At 36.7% G+C, this 22,990-nt stretch overlaps 1 long non-coding RNA gene across 18 annotated transcripts in view; it reads right to left on the bottom strand.

Moving 5' to 3' along the window:
• Window positions 1-22,739, bottom strand: part of LOC104909624 (uncharacterized) — a 275,598-nt gene extending 252,859 nt beyond the window's left edge. For 15 of the 18 annotated variants that reach the window (XR_014882111.1, XR_014882106.1, XR_014882104.1 and 12 more), the window contains exon 1: window positions 22,552-22,738. This is a non-coding gene — a long non-coding RNA (uncharacterized LOC104909624). Of the gene's footprint in view, window positions 1-22,551 lie in introns of all 18 variants that reach the window. The other 3 variants (XR_014882115.1, XR_014882105.1, XR_014882118.1) reach the window with 3 other exon arrangements.
• Between the last annotated feature and the right edge of the window lie 251 nt (window positions 22,740-22,990).

Genomic DNA, 22,990 nt, shown 5'->3' on the forward strand with positions numbered 1-22,990 from the left:
ATGTGAAATACTGGCACTATACTACTTTTTTGTCTAGAAAAGACAGAGAAGTCTTCTCAAGAATGCTGATCCATTTGATAGCTTGAAAGGCAACAAAAGGCTCAATAGAGGCAGATATTCTTTTCCTGTCAGATAACAATCTTTATTGTCCTTTATATTGTCATTGGTAGATTGGTGAACAAGTAAGCTACTACCACGTATTAAGCATCAGCAATTTAAATAAGCTGGTATCAAGGGCTATATTCAAAACAGAATAGTAAATTTACTTATGGCTTTTTATAAATGACAAAATCTAGATGCCTAGATATGTTCAGGAATTGAATAAGGAAAAATTGGGTAAGCCGGGTAAGAAATACCCAGCTGGAGACTAAAGCTCACAAGGGTGAGAGGATGCCTAAAGCAGAGTCATTTTGTGCAGGGCTATCTAAAACAACACTATTATCAGAGACAGGTTACATGGCAAATCAGAACAGGATCAAGATGTATCCTCAGTGAAATAAAGTAGGTCTTCACCTCGTGGCATTATTACATGCATAGCTTTATCAGTACCAGCTCTTGCTAGAGGGATCTCAGACCTTTGCTAGGTGAAAGTCAATACATAAACCAACTCCTCCTCGTTAATTTTTGTTAGATTTTTTAAAAATACGAGAAAAATTCCTGCATCATGTTAAAACTTAAAAAATAAATAAATAAAGAGAAAGGAAACATCAAAATATTGAGACAAATGCTTCCTGTTTCTGAGTATCACTTCAGGTTAATTCACAAGCTGAAAAACAGAAATATTTATACCATTTTCTTTTAGAGTAGTACACCTGATGCTGTCTGTGAAAGTATACCACAAAAAGAACATTATCAGTAAAAAGTGGGATACATGGAAACCATAAATGACAATCTATGCTAGGAGAAAGTCAAAAGGAAATGAACTCAAAGATTTTGTCCAAGGACTATGCTGAGTACAATACCTACTAAACCCTGATAAACACAATACACATATAAAGGAACTGTTTCAGGTTCCTTTTCAAAAATGAAAAGATTATGTAATACTCAAAAAATGGATAACTGAAGAGGGTGAAAATCTGTTTCTCACTTCTATTTTCCTATAAATTATTCCTTCTATTTAGTGTTATAAAAGAAAAAAAATAAGCACTTCTGTTTAGGTATCACTATTACTAATAAACACTGAAAAGATCACAATGAAAGAGTTACATATCTAAAAATGAAAGAGCTGAAAGTAAACTTTCACTGAAATCTTGAGGAAGAGTCCAATGAACAGAGCAGAGAGAAGTACTGAATTTCTCCCATCTCACTCCCAGGCTGGTGCCAGTTCTGTCATGAAAATGACAGGAGCACAGCAACAAGGATGTGTAGGATTTTTTGTGGTTGATATTGGGTCATAAGCTGTTCATTGTCTCTGCAAAGGTAGAGTCAGTCCCTATTTTTCAGTTTTAACACGACGTGGTAATTTTCCTTATATATTGAAATTCTGCCGTACAGGTGGAATTGTGCCAAGGATGAAATAGCTGCACAGCAAGAATGAATTGAAGAGTTAATATGCGCAGCCTTTCCTGCTGCTAAACTTCCCCAGCTTCATCACAAACATCTCTTTTCTGGAAACGTGATGTGGCAAGAGCAGAAGAATGCAGGAATGGGGAAGAATACATCACGGGAAGCACAAAATACAGAGTACAAAAAAAGAATAGTGGGAGTAGGTTTTTACTTGTTTTCTATTAACAAAATCCTAAGAAAAAAAAAAAAAGATAAAGCACTGCAGAAATCAATGCCAAGAGCCCCTGCTGAATGATAGCCTCAGCATGACATTAGAGACACATCACAGAAGAAACCATCTACAATGTTTAGAACTGATACTGAAGAGGTAGTTAGAGTCAAAATACTCTAGCAAGTAATTCTGTCTCTGAAAGCTAACACCTTCTTGAGCTACACAGATTGGATTAGACCTTCACCTTTAAAGGACATTCAGCCATGCATGCTATGTGATCCAAAAGACAGAATCCACATGCTTAGGTGCAACTGACATTAAAGGCCAGATCACAACTGCCTACCAAAAGAAAAACAGCAACTACTGATACATTACCCAATAGCTACTAGGAGCTGATAATCATTCCAAGTTCAATACAATGCAAATTTTTTTGTAAAACGCAAGAAATAAATGTCCTGAAGCTTTGAGCTGAATGAGAACTTCATGCTGATTTCCTTCCCTCTCCTGCTGATGTGTTTTGGTTGACTAGTATGAAGGCTGTGGACAGTACTCAAGTTCCATCCCATTCATTATATAGGAAGAAAAGGTTTCCAAATCCAGCCTCATAAACTGAGGAGATTCAACAGAGCTTGGATGTGCTGTAGTCAATAAATGGGCTAAAAAGTCTGTGCCTCCATGCCACTGAGTCCTGATTAACCTGACCTAGCTAAAACAAGAAGGATCTGTATTTGTAAGGTGGAACCGCACAATGCTATAGCAAAGGGAGACAGAGGGAGAGTTTGTGATCCCTTGAGTTGTCCCTCCTTCCCTGTCACTCACATCAAATACATCAATTTAAACAAAACCTACAGGGTTCAACTCTTGAATAATTCTATATCATCATTATACTTAACTGTTAAGAAAAAACGGGGGAAACTTTTGATCTTAAAATATATCCAAATACATAATTCCCAACACAGGGGAAAAGGTACTTTACATAGCTTTGAAAATGTCACAGAAAATAAGAACCTCTCTTGAACTTTTCTTGAATTCAACCTTCCATTTCTAACCTTCAGTTAAGGTTCCTCCCGTTGTACAATAATTTTATGCATTTTAAATTCATCTGCTCACCCAGAAAAGAGCATCTGTTTAAACAAAAGGAAGAGATTAGTGGCGTCTACTCCCTGTGACAGGGAAACAGTCAAGCTTTGATAAAGCCATGTTTCAAGTTTGCTTCTACTGTTTTCAGAAACAACAGCTGTTCCCTCCAACTTTCCTAAGCCCTAAGCTTTTTTGCATGACCTTGAAGACTTATGCTGCAAAACTGTTCCAGACATTTGCAAACTTTCTAAAGCAATGCATTTCAAAGTGTTCCCCGTGACTTCCTTTTTATGGGTAGACTCATTTAATGTTTATTAGCTAAACTGAGGGGCACTCACCTGAGACATAACTCTTTCTTCTAGAGGTAGTATCATATAATTAGAGCTTAAAAACAAACAAAACCCTGGAATTTATAAAGGTTAACTAGTTAAACAGTCCAAAAATTCTTATGGTAACTGTGAAATCCATTACCAACTCCTAAGTAAACTTCAGCTCTTTAACATCCAGAGTTATTTTTTATAATAAAATATTAAATTTAAAATGTTCTTTAAATAAACCGAAATTCAAATTTTTATAATCTTTCCCTTTTTTAAGAATACAAATCAAACAAAATAATAGTGCAGTGACAATGACTCAAGTCAAGAACCAATGATTCTTTCCCTCCCTTTTTCTTTTCGTTTCACTTAATTCCATGCACCATCAAGTCAGCAGGCTAACATTCGTTAGCTCCTAAACTTCTGTGCTAACTCTTAAGGCATTTGCATCTGAAGTTGAAGATGTGAAGCATCAAAGTAATCAAAGGTGACTACCAGCATTCAAATATCATGAGGCAGATCAAAAAGGCCGCAAGATTCCCTTCAGAGTTATGACTTAATTGTGCATTTCTAGTTCTTCTTTTCTGCCTTCTTAGTTTGGAATCCACAGCCACAACAATTGTTAGGTTTTCATCTAGAACAAACTCATTTGATTAAAAAGAAAAAGTGCAAATTCTTACAGATTCTCAGGAGTCAGAGTGCCTAATATGAAGGAAGGCTTATGATGAACACAAGTTATTGGCATGGGTAGTGCAGCCCCTTGAAATCTGTGCTATGTGGACTAGCCTCAGAGAGCTTCACACAGCTATTCAAGTTCAAATGAAAAAACTGACAAAAATAGTGATGTAAAAAACCTGTGCGACTATGAAAAGAAAGAAATGGTTGGGGCCAGACTCTTTTCAGCAGTGCTCAAAGATAAAAACATGGGGACAAATGGTCTCCCCTGGAACACAAGAAGTTCCACATGGACATAAGGAAAAAACTCTTTACTTCTAGAGCAACACAGCATTAGAACAGGCTGACCAGAGATGTTGTGGATTCTCCTTGTCTGAAGATATTCAAAACCCCACTTGGACTCTTTCTTTGTAACCTACTCTAGGGAATGTTTTAGCAGAGTTGTTGGAATAGAGGACCCTTCCAAACCCTACAATTCTGTAACAGTAAGAAACACTTAGAAACGCTAAGTACTGATGCAGCTTGGAGAATTTTATGAGACAGTAATTAATAATAAACTACAGTCTCGCTGGCACAGAAAAAATGCAGTCAATTAGAAGCAAAATGCATGACTCTGTAAGGACAGCTCACAGATCTAGTGGAGATACAGGGAGGAAACCAATGAAGATTACAGAAAGCAAGTTAAAGCTTGCAGAAAAAGAAGGATAAAGACAACAAAACAGAATGAGTAATTGCTAGCTACAAGGGTTACAGGGTGTGAGAAAGTCTTTATCAATTACAGAATAGAAAGCAGAGCAAAGTAAAAGCTGAGAGACTTACTCTGTTCTTAGCTAGGTGGGCACCTTTTTCTCTCAAAATAATTAGGTATGGAGGGAGAAGTCTAGAGAATATGTTATAAGGAAAAAAAAAACACCTGAATAACCAAAGGACAAATAACTTATTTTTCCTTCTCTGATTCCTATTCAGCATTTCTTCTGCTCACAGGCTTATCAGCAGATTGCCTCTCACTGACAACTTTGCTGAAGGAACAGCAGATACAGTATCTGTAGGGAGAACAGATCAGAGAACATTCTGGGACAGATGAAGCAATGTTGATTCCTAAGTATATGTGCACCATCTATTGAAATACCTTGTCATTGTCCATGACAATATCAAGTCTGATTTACAGCTTACTGCTTTTCTGAAGCATTCAAGAAATACGAAAGAAAAAAAAATACAAACCAACCAGCAAAACAAACAACGCTTCTCTTATTCCCTACATAGTCCATGTAAAAATTACTTACTGCAGTCTCTCTATTTGGGGAGAACATTATTCTCTCAGTGTTATTCTGAAGTGAGAATAAAAAGTGAATGAAGAGATCCAGGTGACAGGCAAGACTATCAAACACTGCATATCTCAACATGATAGGAAGGAGCAGCTCACACTCTGTACATAGTGATTACACTAAAACAAGCATAACAGAAATGAGACAAGATATGCAAGGACAGCTGAGAATTACCTCTAGCCCTGGATATCTGGAACGACTGTTGACTTAGAATAGTAACATTTGGAAAAGACCACTAAGAACATCTAATCCAATTGCCAACCCATTCCTATTATGCCCATTAAACCACTTCCCTTCATGCCACATCTACATGTTACCTCCAGGGAGGGTGACTCCTCCACCTCCCTGGGAGCCTGTTCCAATGTCTCATCATATTTTTCTAAGAAGAAATGTTTTCCTCATACTCAACCTTTGCTAATTATTGCAGCATAGCAATTAAAGTAGTTTAGCACAGTATGGGTTATGTAAAGATTCCCACTCCAGAATTCCCTACACAGCCCTCCATCTGACGACCTCTAGCTTGAAGTTAGCATGCCTCAAAGCACTGCGTTCCTTGCTCTTCACACCAAATTCAACCACTTCTATATTAAACATTGTCTTAATGTCTAGTGAAATTTTCCATGCTCTCGTGTAAAACCATTAATTCTTCCTCAGTTCTGGCTACTGAAGATAACAGGTATTTATTCTGAACTCTTTTTGAATTTGTAGAATTCTATCAGATTTCCACTCTAGCCTGAAGATGTTCCTTTCTCTTGATTTTTTCCTGTCTGCCAATTATAATTCCTAACTTCTCAATCTAATTACAAGTTACTGTTTGTTTCAATCATTTCTTTGAAAAACGTTCTTCCAAAAATCAATGTTTCTGTTGCGGACTCAATACACAGGCCAGTTCATTGTAATTGAGTGAAGAAGAATAGCGTGTCTTTTTTAAAAATATTATATCATAATTGTGTTAGCTTAACTTGAGTTTGGTGCATTAGTCATTATCTCTGCTAATAACAGAACGCCTCCATCAGAGGTCATGTCACACCCCTTCCACCCTCTATATTCAGATCTCTGCTGCAAGAACTAATATTTCTCTCCAAATGTCTGTTCATTTTTATGATTATCTATGACCACAGCTGCACAGTATATGAATATAGCCCAAACCAATCAAGACACTTGCCCACAACCAGGTTTGCCAAGATGGCACCCTGAATACAGGATAAATGCAAATGGCTCATTCATGGCATAGACTCTATAATACAGCTATAGTTGACTCTTCACTTAGCCTTCTTGATCTCATAGACCAGAATAGCTATTAATGTAACTTTCAGCATACCTTAAGCATCTGTGCCTGGCTGAAGTATCTGAGAGTATCAGAAAACCATTATGGTGTTCTGCAGCAAGGAGTGTGATGAGAAATATGCCACAGTAGCACAACAATCTCCACTTAGGAATACAACATCCCACTGGCATTCTTCAGCCTTATGCCCCCCACCTCCTCCTCATACCCCATGGGAACATGCACACAAGCTGAAGACAACCAAAAAGTTGAAGAACAGGAACTTTCAATTGTTAGAAAATAAGTGTAAATAGTGTATGCTGTATCTCTTGCAATTTGACAACAGTCTGCATGTCAAAAATCAGAATAATTCTATTTAACATGTCTAGGCACATAGGAAAATCTGCATTTCCTCCTTTTTCTCAGTTCTGTAGCTTAACACTCATCAGCTGTGATTTATCCAGCCACTAGTATATATTTTGTGTATGAATACTGGGAGGAGCAACTGAGTAATTCTGAATAGCTGTAACTGGTCCAATCAAAAGTGCTCTATTAGAAAAGGGAGTTAGAAAAATTACTGAATAACTGATACACCTCATCACACCCCAAATGTCCTTCTGTATTATGCTCACTAGATCACGGACAGCAGCAACTCACAACAATCTCTAAATACTTGTAAAAATGTATATCTTTGCTATATTTCAAATTGAATTTACAGTATTAATCATATGTGCCACGAATAATTTCTAGCTGAAATATCTTGCTTTGAAAGTCTTAGAAAACACACATAATCCCAGATCACATACTGACAAAGAGATCATCTATGGCATGCACATGTACATGCTTGTGTATGTGAATTAAAATTCTAATAAATCATTATATAAATACTTCCTTTACAATGTCTTTTAATCAGAGGGTGTCATAGAATCTTATTTCTATTTGGTTGTAATACTAGCTTCCTAAACTCATGTATCATATTAGCTCAGTAACCGAAGACCAAAGAATACTGATATACAATTACAAAATTGAAGATAACTGAAGTTTGTCACTCAGTGAAAAACAATTCATTCACTGCAGATTTAGAAAATAGCTCTTTTTTCATTTGTGAAAGGAAAGCGTTTAATTCTCCATAACAAAACATTAAGATAAAAGGGCTCTGTACTATTAGTATCACCCTTACAATGATTTTGAGATTTTTAAATACTTTTCCAGTGCTTTTGAAATCTCAGAGAATCCCTATAGTGCAGATGTCCTGTTTAAGGTCTTTGTATCATGTAAGCCTCAAAATTTAGTCCTAAAAGTAATTTTTTGATGAAATGCACTCCTTGCTGGCCTTCTGCAGAACGACAAATTTTTCACTTCAAGATCACAGTCTTTCTAGATATTAACGAGTGCTGTTAGTGCAGTCCTTTCCCCAAACTGAGAAGTTGTTTTATAAAGGGTTAGAAATTACACATTAATCTAGCTATAATGTTCTTGTGACCAGAGCTGTGTTGGGTGCCTCTGGGCTGCACTGTATTTTAGAGCCACTCTTAAATCACTATCATCTTTGCTATACCACCAGCCTATTCTTAGGAACCTTTTCAAAGAATCACAGAATTGTTTGCATTGGAAGGAACCTCTAAAAGTCATCTATTCCAATTCCCTTGCAATGATCAGGGACATCTAAAGTTAGATGAGCTTAACCAGGAACCTGGTCCAGCTTGACCTTGAATGTCTCCAGGGATGGGGTATCCACCACATCCCTGGGCAATTTTTTCTCTAGAGGAGAACCAAGTCTGCGTAATAATGGACTGTTGGGTTTGTAGCTGCAAACAAAGCAACAAATGAGGACTAGCAATGAACAAAATACTTGACTATAACTTTGCTAACTTGTCACATGTATAAAATTAATCAGGTGCCTATAAAAAGTATAAGCCTTAAGCATGTTTCACCAGTCTCAGTACCTGAAGTTTCGGTAAGATGTAGAAACTTCTCTTCAACCTACTGTAGGATTACTTAGGACAGGAGACACTTTAAGCAACTGTTGGATAGGAAATGAAATTATCGTATGCAGTTACCAGAGACTGCACTGAGTATTCCATCCAGTTAGCAAAAGCTTCATTCAAGCATGAATATCTGTAGATAAATTTCCAGACTGAACTGTTCTGCTGAAACTTAATAGCAAATTTTCAAATTGGACCTCTTTGTACTTAAACTTTTCATATCTTACGAAATATATAAGTTCAGGTAGGATCTTGGGCAAATGTGTTTTAAAATTTGGTATCAGAATGACTGTTCTCTAATTGTTAGTTGTATTTAAAGTGCAGGGAGCTCTTCTACTCATAGCATTTGCATTTGTGTGGTTAGAGACGTGCTTTTGCTGATTCAGGCTTTCTGAAATTAAAAAGGCTGAGGGTCAAAGAAAAAATCTCTGTGCTGCATCCAATTAACCAATAATCTAGAGATTTAAAGTACTCGGTAATATTATGTTCAGAGAGGGAATACAAGTATGTTTTTCCTTATCATAGACTTCAAGTTATTTTTCTGACATAGCAGTAAATATCAAGAAAGAAAAAGCGTTGAAAGTGTATCATTCCATGAAATGAAATAATTTCCAGTCACATGCAGTAAGTAGAAGGTGAAATCTATTTCATTTTCTAATGGTACTCTTTTCTTTCCTTCAATTTTCGAAAGCTTTGTGCACAAGATAACGAAGAGAAAAGATTTATTCTTCTCAGATTAGTTAGAGTAAAAGAAAATACAGCACAATAAATGCAGAATGAATCTGACTAAATAGGTATTGTTCTACACAAGAAGACAACCTTTAATCTCTAGAGATCAATATGACACTATTAACTTCCATACAGAAGCCTAGTTAGTAGAGCCCAGTCTAAATGCCATATTTAGCATGCATAATTTCATATTGCTCAGCTAGTCATGACTGGCGTAAATAACTTGTTAGAAGAAACAAAATGCATAGACTTAACAAGGACCCAAGGACCCGTAATAGATAAAAGACCATTCCTCTGCTATTTCAGGCAGCAAAGTTATTTGAGTTCTAAGCTTAGTAAGTTTTTAAAAATTGTAGTTGGCTGGTCCTGCAAGTTCTGTTGGGAAACTGAACAAGAATGATATATTTCCCACAGTAAAAAAGCTTTCATTTAATTTCCTTCTTAAGCATAAGTCAGTTAATATATCATAGTTCTTTCCACAGTTGTTTATTTACTCATTTCTTGTGTTGGGTAATTACTTACTTTGCAGTTCAAGTGGTTAATTACAAGTTGTATTTTATGAATTATAAATGGTTATACTTGAAAAGTAAAAGGTTGCGCTTAATTTTTATGGGATAGGCTTGCATTGTTTTCTGTTGCTAAATAAAGCTAAAAATATTTTAACCCAGTAATGAAATAAGAAAAATGGAATTGTAAGGATTGGATTTTATAAATTGCAATGTTTGGTCTTCCAGAACAAACTTTATTGCTCTTCAGGGAGAAATTCCTTTCTTTACATATGAGCTACTTATACATTAAATTCATACTCCATCCTTCAAAATAGGGATTAAATTACCAGCCAGGAATCACAGTGTCCCTTTGCCCAGGGGTGTATTCTGCTTGACTAAATAAATCGATTTCAGGGACTCTAGTGCCCTCTTACTCTACAACTTCTTGGTTACTCTCTACTGTAGCATTAATATTGCAGATAGATAAATGGTAATAAATAAAAATGTTTCAGACTTCTAGTCACAGGCCTGCCAGTTCCTAGATTGTAATAAATACTTCTTGATGTTTCAGATGGATATGAAAGATGTAGATATTAAGGCCTGACAGAAAGCAAATGCTGTCCCTTAAGAACAAAATATTACTGATTCTAGCAAAGAAATACATGAAGATTCACTAAAGGAGGAATTTGTGCTTAAAGATTTTTTTGTCTGTATCAACAGTTGGGTGCTACAGGCATTTGCAAGATTTCTTATCTCACCCTTCACGTCACAGAAAAGGTTGGAAAAGAACTCCAAGATTGTCCAGCCCTACTACCAATATTTCCCCACTAAATCATGTCTCTCAGTACAATATCTAAACATTTCTTGAAGATCTCCAGAGATGGAGATGCCACTGCTTCCCTAGGCAGTCCAGTCCAGTGCCTAACAACTCTTTTGGAGAACAAGTTTTTCTTAACATCCAACCTGGTGCAGCTTGAGGCATGTTTGCTGCTTTCAGAAAGAGACTATGTAGGTCACCCCAAAAGTAATGCTTCTATTTATTTCCATGGAAACTACAAAAGCTGCAAAGAGCACAATTACACTACTTGATAGAGAAAGTTCTCACTTACAAAGCCCTATTCTTCAACACAGTCATCATCATTAGCTACACACTTTCACCAGCAATGAACAAGAGCATCCCGCACTCATAAACATCTTCACCAGTTGAGGTGACCCAGTGTCACCACTGCTGAAAAATACAACCCACTGCTACACTGTGCTGAACATACACTGTTTGGTCTCCAGAAACATTCAGCAAATGTTGATAAATGTTAATAGGTGCAATTTTTTCCACCCATAGAGGAATTCAATGCCACACTTTTTACTTCATATGCATTTCCATGTCGGATGCCATTATATCAGACTTCCTCTCAGCTGCCATCTGTCACATGACAATAAAATGAAATGGAATATCAGTGGGAAGGTTCAGTCTCTACTACCATACACCACCAACATCCATGTTGGACATCGTGGGTCAACATAATGAAATAGAAGGCTTTACTTCAGACCAGCCCTTGTTGTAAGCTCGATCAGTCTTTACCATCCTTGAAAACTATTAAAATTGTCCACATCTTTTCTGCCACCAGAAAACATGACTAAAAGTCATGAGAAGCACCAACAGCAGTAAGTTGTATCGTTTCCAGAGAGCATATGTTTGCAAGGTTCACTGTACCAATGATTCAGGTACCGCAGGAGGTACCAGGATGTAAATTCCTCCTAAGAAATAGCATTTCTCTGCAATCCAGAACTAGGTTGCTATATCCCTCAAAATGACCATGCCACAGATTTTATGAAGCACTCCTAATGGTTTAATTTAACATATTAGATCCAGAAGAAAAAAAAAAAAAAAAAAACAACTTTCATTCATAGCCACCTTATTACAGGAAGAGGTAAAGCACACACTTACGTCTTCTGAATTCCACTATGATATACTTAGGCAATCCAGTCAGCAGCATGTTCAGCATGTTCCTCTGCTAAAGCCCCAGATAGAGACTCCATTAGAAAATCAAACAATCTCATTCTGCACAGCCTGTTGCATACGCTTTGCTTCTGGCATTTTCTTAATCTTGTGCATTCCAGAAGCATTGCCCCACATTGCTTGCACAACAGTCATGTATAGGAGTCAGGATAGCCTTTCGCTTCTCTAATGAAAATTAGAATTCTCCCTCAACATCCATACGCCATAATGCAGCATAACGGAGGCAATCAGGGAAGTTCCCAAAATTCGAAATGCTTTCCTCTGCCATAAACTGTAATGAGACACAGAAAGAAAAAGACTGTATAACCACATGATAATCAATATTCTGTAGAATGGGTTTGTTCTGATTCTACAGCCTATCAAAGATACAACTTTAAACTCTGCAACAGGCACTTACACATGCATTAACAGCTCCAAAACCGAGTATGTCATGATTTATCCAGTCTGCCTAGATCCACTCATCTAATATGAAAAGCATATCTCTATAACTCATTTTTAAAAATACATTTAAAATTATGTATAAAATGAGGCAGTTATTTTTTCTTGTAATGCTTTTCTGAGAATAATTCCTCATGCTTCAAAAAAAAAAAAAAAAAAAAGGAATTCTAAGCCTCAATATCACATACATATCTGAAAAAGAAACACAAAATCACTCAGATTTGACTCCCTGGAAGATGGAAAGGTAGCTTTCTGTTTTTCATGCTCAAGATGAAAAACAATCAACATTAAGACAGTACATTCTGGTTACAACAGCTGACTTTTTATAGTGCACTTTTGACTTTATTTCTCATAATGATATCTTTCCTTTTTCAGTGCTTGTTACCAGTGATTCTGACTGCAACTCATCTCAGTTATACAAAAATATGGTCTTGCTGGGAGGCAGTTATTAATGGTTATTAACCCCTTATGCTAAGATTATTGCTTTCTGTATGAAGGAGATGCACAGAGAGACAAATGCTTTTCAGAGCTCCTTGATACTTAGGTCTCGATAACTCGATATTTGTTTTCTTAACATCTAAACATAAAATCTAATACACAGAATAAAGCTTACCACTAACCGATCACCTAGCATAAAAAAATCCAACAAGTTCTTGATTTCCAAGTATCAAATTAACCTTTAAAAATAGTTTACAAAGTTTTAAAAGGAAATAACATAATTTCAACTTGCAAAAATAATATGTAATACAATAACTGTTGCTAAAATCCTATCAATTAACTTGTCGTATAACTAATTCCATGGCAACATAGCTCCCTCTTCCCCAGCCACAAAAATTCAAGTCCCAACTTCAGCAGGTCACTCTAAACATCATTTGAGTTTCAGTTAGGCTGTAATTTGAGGGTTCATTGCATGCATATGGCTGAACTTAGCCCTCTGTGAAGGTGATTCTCAGGTAATTCTCACTCAAGCAATGGTTATGTCTGAGATTGTTGGAAACTGGAATCATTTTAAAAGAATACTCCTAGGCAAGAGCAGATATATAACCAAAACACAATGTTCTATGTTGATTTTTCAAATGCTTTGTATTTTCCGTTTCCCTTATTAGTCATCCAACATTTACAAAAATTGTAGATGCTACTACCAGTGAACAAACACCTATTAATATCTGATCTAATTCAAAGCTTGTTTTTGTTTTCTTATATCTTATCACACTGATTTTCTTTTATCATTACTTTTTTTTGCAACAGATGCCTGTGTTTTGCTGTACCTGACAACTCTTTTTGACGGTTTTATCTGATAAAATGTTTAACAGGAGGTTGTGACTTTTCTTCTTATCCTTCCGATTTTTTTCATGTGGGAAATCTGACATTACTGATAACACTGGAAATTAGAGTCAGCTGTAAGAGTCACTAAACATGTTAAAACTCACTATCTGCCAGAGCAAGAATTCTGTGAATACTAGTATCTCTAGTCATAGGAGAGCAGGATTGTGCATGCCATCTTGTTAATAATTTGCTCAGAAGCAGTTTAACACTTAAATTTTGCCCACTCCTACCTGCTAAGGTGACAAAGTCATTACTGATGTTATTTTATTTTCCTGGTTTGCACTGATTTACAGGCATGTAAAATGACACTTTGAATGGAATATTTATGGATTTAACTCCAGAAATGCTGTTTATAACAAAACAATTTTGTCATCAGAACTATGGTATATATGTTTATACTGCTGAACTGTGCACTGATATTTAAAATTCTACTCTCTGTTGGGCAAATATTGATTGATATACCAACTACTGCCAATAAGAACTGGTGTTTTATGAAGTGTGTCATCCATCTGTCTATTTAATGGAGAAGTAATATTGTCCAATTAGCCCAAAGTTGGCAGAACCTCAGAAGTTAATTATAAATACTTTCCACAATCTAATTTAATGTTTTAAAATACACTTTATCATGAGGTATTTTTCAGTTTTCATACCTTTCAGGAAAAGGTTTTTTTAAAATCAATGCCAGCAATTTTAGTTTATGCTTAATATTCACAACCAAGACTGCTCAGAATGCTTGAGGAAACACACCTTCCTGGAAAATAACTCTTTTGCATAAACGCACAAGCTAAGTAAATGTACATCCAGCATTTTTCACCCACATGCAACTCTTTTCCCCTGCAGTCATTGATCTTTCTTCATATAAGAGTCATTACTCCAAAAAATTAAGCAGCGAATAAGCCTCCTACTGATGCTTTATATAGCTCTTTTACAGTTAGCTTCAGTGTATCTCTCTCTACTAAAAATAAGAGTTCGATTCATTGTTTGTTTTAGCACCAAACGTTGAAGGACTGATACATAATCCATCATTCTGAAAATACAAATGAATAAGGCAAGGTCTGTAAGTCGTTTTGCAAAGGTATGAAATGCTAACCATACATCATGAATAAGGCAGGTAATACTAGGACGTCAAAAGCTGAAATGGTTCAGAAACCTTTAAAATAACACTTCTCCCTACATCTGAGATTAACTGAGATTCCCATCTTCCACTCAGCGTTATTAATTCTTTAAAGCATTGCTTCATAACATTATAGCACACAAAAGGCCAATTCTGATTTCACCCTCTAGAGATCATCAAAACTTAAAATTAAAAATTGTTCTTGGGTATTTGAAAAAAGTATCTCTTAAAATGAGAAATATATGCTCCTATGCCTAAAAGAAATTGAATAAATGCACAAATCTCACCAAGAATTTGACACGAGAGGTAAATAATGCAGCACATTCCTGAAGGGTCCGATACGTGTACAACAAGAAATAAGATTATTTTGAAGCTTAGTTGTTTGTATCATCCCCTATTCCTGTTTCAGCATCAGATTTCATTACAAAAATATCTTGCATATGAAATGATAAATGGTCAAGTAATAATATAATAATGCATAGTAGTAATTACCAGGAGTGCTTGAAATAAAAGTAGCTGAAATGTTTCAAGCTGTAGCCCTGTCACTAAAAGATATCTTTTCAAGAGCAGTAGTTCTAGAAGCCAACAAGAACACACGTATAAGACCTTGAAATCTTGATAATGGAAGGTTATTGGAGATTCTAATTTATTTTTCATTTGGACTCATAGAAAAAATGAGATCACTGACTTTGAACGAATAAATAAATCCTCATTATCTATCATAATAGCAGCATGGACCACTCCTTGGAGTACTCCCAGAAAGTGCAAGTACTGATTCTTTAGGATGAAAGACCTAGGCTGCTCTCTGCAGTAGGCACTCATGCAGATCTCTGAGGTTCAGTAGCTGAGCAGCCCAGATAATGCAGAATTTTCATGAAGACTGCCAACAATACTGAATGTACAGATAGAAAAACAGTGCAAAGTGCACAGTACTGATACAATATCATGTCTCTATTTCATCATACAGTGAGCAAAACTTAGAGAGAAAAGCATGTGAGAAAGATTGACAAGAAACTGGAAAAAAAAAATGGCAGCAGACACCTGAAATGGGAGTCAGATACTCACTTTTAATAGCTAATCTTAATGATGTTATAAGGGAAAAGTGCTTGGCAATGTTGTAGAGCCACAGGGTAATGCCAAGTAGTGTGACATCCTTGATTTACCAGTTGTCATCCACATAGGTGAAAAGACAAGACAATGCAAAGTAGCAACAAAAACTCATTTCAAAGACAAAGACTACCACTGGCAGGAGACATACCACTGAGAAACTTGTGTGAAAGCTGTTCGCATACTACAAGACCACTTCCTAGGGCAATGGGAAAAAAATGGTGCAGAATAAGAAACGCTGTGATTACACTTGCCTCATCACACAGGTCTTACAATTCTTGTACTACTGTGCTACATATCACATAAATGGTTGAATTTGTACACTCTTTAAGGAACAAAAAGAAGGAAGAAACAAAGGAAAAACAAAACAAAGGCTTGCTAGTGACGCAGTACAGTAATTTACTGCATCTGTCATGTGAGGCACACCCCTACATTCTGCATTTACAAAAAACGTTTTTTGTTGATTTTTTTTTTAATCAAAGTCAATATTGCTCTCTGAAAGCTACAGTATGTTCACATCCTCATTAATGTTCAATGCTCTTTGATCTCACTGTGTTTGTCAGATGTCAGAAACTATGCGAGACCTGGTGGAGTAAAATTAAGGATTTTCAGTTCCTTTGAACTACTAACATTCAAAAGCTGCTAGAAGCTGAGAACACAGGTGCCTCAGTAGAGATATACTAGAAGGCAGAAGGTAGCTACACAAAAGAAGAGAAAAACAAAAACAAAATGAGTGGCCAGGACATGATGAAAACTATCACCTGAAAATTTCAGATGTTAATGCTTAATGCTAAGTGTTCCACCTGTACTTTTCACCTGCAGGAATTGACCTGATTTTATGAATTACTAAAAAATACTATATAATATAGAGAATGTGATGGAATCATGAAAAACAAGGCTAGTGTCTATCCTGCACAAAAGGGCTTGCCCCTGTACCTGTACTCAAATGTGAAAAACACGATCACTTCCATGAGAATTGCAAGCATCCTCTATTCACAAGAACGGTAACCAATTTTACCATTCTTTCCAGAAAAAGGTACTAGATCAGCCACCCCAAGTGCACGCTGGTTAGGCACAGAATGTAAATAAAAAAACTTGCTTTGGACATGCTCTTATGCAAAACAGTACCTCAAGTTTCTCTGAGAAACCAGAAGTCAGGATGAAGACATCTACAAAAACCATAGAAACTAGCATCCAAATTATAAGAAAAAAAAGAAGTACAATTTTTGCATACAAAATAATTTCTCAAGTAAATTTTCATACTACTTTCATAAAAAAAAAAAGTAAAAAAAAAATTTAGATGTAGTTTTGAATGTTGAGAAAAAATACCTCCCTCCCACCCAGCTAACATGAATTCTATGTCTAACTGTGCACCAGACATAACAAATCAGAACTTATTTGAGAAATGCTGGTAAGATGCTCAACAACAAGAACATAATATAGGGAATATACACCAGCAGGTGTGAGGACAGAATCTGTTTGTCTTGACACAATCAAGATGTTGTCAACCAAAGTCTTCAATGGTTGCCCACAATTGGCTCTTTTCAAATGAGCTGAAAATCTGTGTTTAAGCATCTCCATATAAACAGGAAAATGTGGTAATTAAGCATGCACCCAGAGTTAAAAGTATGCAACTGTGGGTCATCTGAACTGCTTCCATAAACAATGAAGTACTTGAATGAAGTTGGTTTGGAGGTTGGGTTTTTTTGTTTGGTTGGTTGGTTTTTGTTTTTTGTTTTGTTTTGTTTTCCAGTTGTTTGCTCAAGATAGGGAAAGAATTTGATATACCTCAAGGGCTTTTCAGGTGAAACTTAACTCTGAGAGTTGCATCCCCTACATGGATACCCTCAATTACATTCAATTATAGCGTATACTACTGTTCAAAGCTCTGACTGGTTCTCCTGGAAACACTCATAAACTTAAATTAAATCACCTATCCCCAGTACATACAGACATACTGCCTCAAGCAGCAGCCTTGGTCATAGATTACATCCAGAGTTATTTTTGAGGGTCTTGGAGAGGTTTAACAGCAATACTTGTTGCTGAGCTAATTAACTCCAAGTTAATTGACTCAAAGTACTGCTGTTTCAAACTTCAGTTAAATCTTGTGCAGAGTAGGGCCAGTTATCATGTAACATCTCTCATATGCATGAGGTTTATGGCACAGTCAGGAAAAGAGCACAAATTTTGCAATGTTCTCTCTTCCTCAGAACTAGGGACACCATATAAATGTTTGCTCAAGCCAAACCACAAAACTTTTTACTTCATTAAACAATATCAATGGCATAAATTTTGCACAGATTGAAAAGACCATAGTTGTCAGCATTCAAGAAGTTGTCAGTTAGGAATCCTCATGAAATGGATGATTTTCGCAGGATGTTGTCCAGATCAGCAGTAGACTGAGTTGCTGTTTGTTGCCTAAACAGCTAAAACTCTAAAATTACCCCTTTCATATCAGACAGTAAAGTAGAAAAGTCAATGCAATAAACATTGCAAGATAATAACATTGGATAAAATAAATGGACACATGAACAGAAAAATAGTTTGGAATTGGATACAATTTCTAAAATACAAAATAGATGGCCCTGTGTATGCCAAGCTTGGGAATAATTTTAGGTACTGGAGTAAACAAGTTTCCCCTGCAATGAAACCAGTCTACTGTCTTAACTGCATCAAGAGGTGAGGGCTAAAGAAAAGTGGGGAGCAGATAATGCTTTAATGCTTTTACTCAGGTATTTTATGGGCTGTTACCATTTTATTTTCTATACTACTAAAATTATGTTGAAAAAATGAGGGAACAAAAAAAAAAAAGGATTCATTAATGTATTTTGAAAATTGTAGAAAATGTGTTACAAAGAAAAGTTCAGAGAACTCTAAATGTTCAATGTATTAAGAAGAAAATTACTTTGATCTGTATATAAAGATCTTCACAGGGAAATACAGCACTTAAAGCCTTTGCAATACAACAAGACAAAATTCAGATGAGTAAAGAGACATTACAGTGATAAATCTGTGGAGACTGGAGGTGGACTCTAGAACTCAAAGTTTTAAACTGAGTTGGGCTCCATATCACCTGGGACATGCTTTGGCTGAACATTAAAGTGAGTGCTTGTCAACTGTCAGAATGCAATGGAAACTGAAGAGGTGAAAGTGAAATTCTGTAGACACATCAAGGATCAAACCAGATAGTCTCCTTTGGCTGAGCACTCACTCATACAGCCAATTGACTTCAGGTCCTTTAATGAGGGATCAGGAAGACTGGGGGAATAGTTATGCACCATTTCAATAAAGGCCCTAATCAATCTGAAGAAAAAAATATATATATATATATATATTTTTTTTTTACCACTTAGTTCAGCTTTTCCAACTGTACTTTTGTCAACGTGCAGCTTTAATCCGAGGCTGAAAGAGAAAAAGCCTGAAGTACTACTGAGTATGTATGAATGGATGCTAGTTTTCTTCTCTTGGCTATGCATTCCATAACAGAACCATAGTACCAGCCACAGAAGAAAATTAATGGGCTGCTTATATAGTACTGCAGTCTCTTAGGTAACAAATACATGACAGCTATTTAGCCAATACCTGGGTAGCCAACCAGTAAGGGTGGCATTAATGATTTTGCAGAAAGTTAACTAAGTACATCTATCACTTTGTCATGTAGCGTATAAGAAAGCATCAGTCAAAAAATAAGGGAGCAGTTTGTGCTTCCTTTTTTAGGTCCTGGTGAAATCCGGTCTTAGAATCAATACAATCAGAGTGGTGATCTAAACACTGGCTGATTAAATGGAAGAGAAAAAGGAGGAAGAACAGGACCAGCAACCGACCTGTAAGTATACAGAGAGAAGTGTATATACAAGTCAGAAAAACACCAGCAGGTTTGTAAAAGGTTGCCCAATGGTAATGCCCTAACCATCTTCTCGAGGGTCTTAGCCTTTCCTGTTTTTTTGTTTTGTTTTGTTTTTTTTAACTGAATGTTTCATTTGACCAGGAGCAAACTTTGAGAATCTTCCTTTTCACACACTGGTTGCACTCCCATGACCAGATATCTCCAATACCTTTCTAAGATCCAAGCTGAAATCACCCCTTCTCAGATCAGATACACCAGAGTGAATTAGCACCTTCAACTGCAAAATACTTACAGGAGCTGGGGTTTGTTCTCTGAATTTTACAACTCCATACTGATTTGCAGTAAATAAGTCCGTATGACTTCTCTCCTTACTCCCTTGGAAAACAAGCACTACATATGTTTTTTCTCATCATTTTTCCATTTGCTAGGCATAGTAGTCCACTTCAAGGGAACTGCTAGTACTTAAAAAGCTCTTTTTGTCCTTGATTATCCTTAACAGTTCTTTGTTGAGATCTCATATATCTGATCTGGCTTGTAAAACATTATTGTACATAACTGAAGCTGGACCTGGGCAACATATTTTCATTTTGAATTGTTCTCAAAAACAATTTATTCTGAAGTTTTATCTCATTTTTGGCAAAAATGTTTTTACAAAGTTTAAGATTTTTTTTTTTTTTTTTTTAAGTTCTGCTTCATTGAAAGGACGAAAAGTAGCAGGAGAAAGTAAAAGTAAAGGGTTAAAACAAAAAGAAAGGAAGTCAGAACATTGTGTCTGTGAGATTTTAAGTTAAAATAAGTACAACTTTCAAGGGAAAATTTTCTGGGAATATTTGAAAAGTGAGTCCACACTTTTCAAAAATATTTTAAATAGTACAAATCAACAGAAATTTTAGGAAAACCTCTTGTAAAAAAAAAAATCCATTCTAGTCTATAATCCTTGCAAAAATATTAATAAAAAACACACTGAAACCTGTTTCAAAAGCACAGTGCTCTATAAATAGTAGTCTATAAAAATCATTTGCGCCAAGTTTATAATTACTATAAAAAATGTATGTGAAAAAAGAAGACAGATAACCCCATTGTACCCTCAAACAGTTTTTCCTTTGTTGTTGTTGTTAACAATTCCCCCCTCCTTCTTTAGTTAGCATAAAGTTCTTTTAAACAGACAAATTCATTTGTTATTAATGAATTAATTGCTCAGGAACCTGCTTGTGACAGTTTGAAGGGCAGACAGGAAGAGGTTGCTCTGGAAGCAGAGGGCAGGAGAAGCACCTGACTACTCCCTGCTCAGGATAATAGGCTCTCTTCCACACTTGCAACTTAGGGATGGACATTCTTGGGACCACAGCCTGAGCCTGATGTGCTGCTGACCAAGAAAACAGGAGGCATGCTGAACCCACACCTTCCACAGATTGGAAAATCAATTCCAGAGGGATATATAGGGGAAACTTGTGTGGCAATGAAGAAAATTCATTTTGCTGTGGGAATAAGCAAGTGGGAGGAAAAATAACAACTTCATGCTTTCCACTGTATTTCTACATCAGTGATTTCGATACGAACTTCCAAATTGCGAGGTATGTGATTGAAATACTTAGAATTAAAAAATGCTGCAAGGATAAGCACATTTAGGGGCCCAAGCACCACATACAGGCTGCAGGTACTGTGACTGTTGTTGCCAGTCCTGTATGTCAGCTGCCTGCGCAAGACTTCCCAGCTGCAAGCTCAGGCCCAGATCCAACACAGCATTTAGTCACAGTATCCCTTAAGTGACTCCAGAGGGATTATTTACTTGCTTATAGTTAAATGCACACTTAGATGTTTTGCTGGGTGAAGAGCTAAATGATTTCCAGACCACACTGCTTGGGGCATTCTGAAAAGGAGAGAAATAATAACGTTTCACATTGCTTGTTTTGCTTGTATTTAGTGATTTTCTGCTCTCATTGGGCAACACAGTGAGAAACAATTACCACCTGATGTCTCAGTGAATGCAGAGGAAGGGTCAATGCCAGCCCCAGAGGGGCAGTAGGAAGCTGCCCCCAACCCTCCTGCTGCAGCCTCATTACTGACAAGCACAGGCTGCTCTGCTGCCATAACATCCAGCAGGGCAGAAGGCAATCTTACAATCAGACTGGTCCTTTGGCTGCTGTTGTGTTTTCTTTCCACACAGCATGTAACGAGCTTTGAAAAGATGCTTTTCCCACCTGTCTGCTAAGAGAAGTTGAGTTGTTTTCTGCAAAAACACCAAGAATCCAAAATCTCCTGTCATAACACTGGGGCAGCACAACAGGATCTCATACCACATTTTGGTTTTACTACTCATCAGTATGAGTTTCCAAAGGTAAATCCCACCTTGAACAAGTAGCAGACAGCCACTTGGATGTTTTCACTCCTTTTACAGCTTAATTCCCTGTTCAAGCAAATAGGATTTGTCTCCTGATCACATCTACAAAGAAGTCTGCCTTAGTGATGTGCATGCGAGCTATACAAGTTAAGTGATGTATTTTAAGCCTTTGCATTGTAAGTCATGTAGTCCAAATACTTGACAGTACAGCTCTATACCCAAAGGAAACAGAGCACATGAAACCACAGGTCCAGGGAGGGATATATGGAGAAGTACCTGTGTGCAGCTCAAGTATCCATTACCACTATTCTTCTTTGGCCCAGTTCTACCATCATGTGGAAAGACAAAGGGTTTATAAAAGTTACTTGAATTGGGAAAAGAAGAAAACACTGTACTTAAAACAGTGCTCTTCTGATCTGAGTTTGTTTTTTCTTTTTTCACACATAGGCAGACAGTGTTTCATCAATTAGCTAGATTTCCCTCCCTGCCCTTTTTCTATATGCCAGTGCTTACCTATCTCACAGAGACTCTGAGGAAAAAGTATTAAAACATACTGAAACCAGAGAAGATGTATGAGTAACTTAAGACTAAACAAGGCAAGTGTTACTTTACACTGAAGGAGATCTGAGTGCTTATTGACCTGGAAACATTAAATTTTCAGCCCCAAGGTTCCAGTTTGCACTGTGCAGCCGTTCACCACCCACTCCTCCTCCCACCTCATTCTTGACAAAACATTATGCTGTGCTGATGTGTCTCTAGCTACTAACAAAAGAAAAAGCTGTACCTCTGGCTGTGAAATCTCTTCAGGCTTGATTACCTACAAGAACAGCCCTTCTTGGTGGTAAATAGTGGCACAGGAAAACTATCCCTAAGGTCCTGGGTAAATCCAACTTCTACTAGCACATAACTTCAGGTTCTCAGAAGGTCTCAGCTGTTGTCCTTGGAGACAAGGATATGAAATGGCAAGCACACAAGGACATGAAAGTGAAACCTTCTTTGTCAGAGTAACACAGCTCAAATGTCAATGAATTTCAGGCCAGACTTATTTCTCTACCAAAGTAAGGGAGCAAAGAATAAATAAAGGTAACATCAGCAAAACTCATCACTAAACAAAGATTGAACAGATCAGCAGATAGCCCATGGACATTCAGACATTCTACTATATTTCTATTCTGAGGAATAGCCTGCCTTAAAGAGACCTCCATGTACAGATCTGCAGATAT

This window comes from Meleagris gallopavo, chromosome 2, assembly GCF_905368555.1.
Source record: "Meleagris gallopavo chromosome 2, MGAL_WU_HG_1.1, whole genome shotgun sequence".
Classification (NCBI taxonomy): Eukaryota; Metazoa; Chordata; class Aves; order Galliformes; family Phasianidae; genus Meleagris; species Meleagris gallopavo.